The 2,246-nt window shown below is 34.1% G+C and overlaps 1 long non-coding RNA gene across 1 annotated transcript; it reads right to left on the bottom strand.

Annotated features, from left to right (window-relative positions):
- Positions 1 to 622: 622 nt before the first annotated feature.
- Positions 623 to 1,836, bottom strand: LOC130989304 (uncharacterized). Its single transcript, XR_009090560.1, has 2 exons — positions 1,500 to 1,836; positions 623 to 853 (listed from the first exon to the last, which is right to left on the bottom strand). It is a non-coding gene; the product is annotated as an uncharacterized LOC130989304 (long non-coding RNA).
- Positions 1,837 to 2,246: the final 410 nt, after the last annotated feature.

A 2,246-nucleotide genomic window follows, 5' to 3' on the forward strand; every position in this document is an offset into this window, starting at 1 on the left:
TCGAACCTCAGGCCTGCGGGGTTTCTACACATTTCGGCCATCTTATTCATGTCCGCGACATCTAGCCTGGATGTGGGAATGGCACTACTAAAAAAAACGCTCATACGTAACGGTAAATTTCCGTTATGTATGTACCAAAACTACCGTTGTATATAGTGGTGTTATGTATGATGGTGCTCATACATAACGGTAATATACCGTTACATATACTATGAATACATAACGGTTTATCGGATATCCATAACACACGCAAAACCGTTGTGTATAATACTCATACATAACGCTTTTTTATCGTTATGAAATTTATTTTTCCGTTATAAAATATATTTCGTAGAGACTGTATTGGTATTATATACAACGCTTTTTTGTACTTACATAACTGTTATTTCCGTTATCTTTGGTATCAATTGTAACAGTGTTTTACCGTTATGAATTTATATTATTCGTTGTGTAATTAGATTATAGATAACAGTGTTTATACATATTAGAAACGGCAATGAGAACCGTTATGTATTCTCAGTTATAAAATTAACCATATTTTCAGGTTTTTTTTTTTTTATTTTTTTGCCTGTTTTTTGTAATTTCCTAATTATAATTCATACAAATATACAATATTCTCAAATAATACAATCCAAAACATATTATATATAAAATAACTTAAACTTCCATACATTGTAGCTTCAAAGTACCTAAAGTAGTCATTTAATTTACATCCAAACAATATTAACAAAAAAATGGTGTTCAACACTTGCTTCACCAAATTCTTACATTTTTTCCAAATTCAAAAGACATCGAAACACCAACCAAAATGCCACATCTAGCTTCCTATCTTCCTGTTGACTGTTATTGCCACCTGACCATGAAACAAAATCAGTAAAACATAATACTATGTGCCATGTAAAGAAACTAAAAATGATGCTAAATGAAAAAAGAACATAACAATAAGAATAGATATACATTCTATAACTCATTACAGCTCCAATGAAGCACAAACAGATAAGAGTTCGAAATTTGGCTGCCTTGTTACCTGCCTTGACAGAGAAATCGGCATAAAAATGACACTACTAATTCTTAATGAACAGTATAAGCCCTTTAATAATATAAAGAGCAAAAGGTATCCTAATCAACTAACTGTTGACTCAACAATAAAAAATCCAATATCCAAATTGCAATTAATATAAGATCACGTAGGTCTTAGCATTCATAACTCCAATCTCTCAACATCCCAGCCAAACCAAAGAACACAGTATCCGTACACCAAAACACAATGATCCTTTCACCATATCACAACTAAGAATAGAAAGTGTTCATCATCACAAGACACTCGTCATCAAAATAGCCAGCACAAACATAAACCGTGAGCACAATGCAACAGACGAATGCAGCATGATCAAGCATCACAAATAATTCACTCACAAAACAGATCATTCTAAACCAGCACCACCCTTGAATCCCAAATTCTCAACCAAATAATCAATCAACAGGAATTCACATCGTACCTGCCCCGTTGCAGCATTCGGATTAAACCCCAAATCGAGCAACGTAGGAATCTCCCCAGGCTCCACATCTCCTCTCGTAGGCAGCCTTCACCTTCCCAAGAACAAAAACAAGGGCATTAGAAAGATTAATCCAGTTAGTATAAAAATGAATAAGAGATCATACAAATGAAGTAGAGACATAAAATCAATGTAGAAAATTATGAAAAACGAAAAGAAAAATGGAAACAAGAAGCAACAGCGGTAACTATGTTTCCACTCGCAGTTCTAGCTAGCAGCTCCTTAAAAAATGTAATCGCTTAAAAGAACCACATGCTCAATTCATCTCAATCATGATTAAATTTTCTACATTATCTATCATCTTATTCACATGTGTGGCAGAAACTGGAACCCTGCATAACATTATCATTTAAGTTGTAAACAAGTTCGAATTCAAAGGAGTAACGAACCTCTTCCGTGCAAGATTTCTTGCTTGTTTCACATTCAGCAATTTGCAGCCAAGAAGATAGATTCATTGATTGTTTATCAGCAACCGAATCAGTTGAAACTCCCTTCTGGACATCAGAAACTTCTTTCTCATACTTTTCATTGCACGAGCTGCATAGTTTCATGGTTTTCATAACATTTATGCATGGACTTTTAAGCTCATAAGACATAGACAAGAATCCACCAAATGGAACAAAAGACCTCATCAAGCTGCAGGTATATGAGGTTACAACTGTCAAGGAAACTTATTAAAAGTTCGTAAGC

Source organism: Salvia miltiorrhiza, chromosome 6, assembly GCF_028751815.1.
Source record: "Salvia miltiorrhiza cultivar Shanhuang (shh) chromosome 6, IMPLAD_Smil_shh, whole genome shotgun sequence".
Lineage (NCBI taxonomy): Eukaryota > Viridiplantae > Streptophyta > Magnoliopsida > Lamiales > Lamiaceae > Salvia > Salvia miltiorrhiza.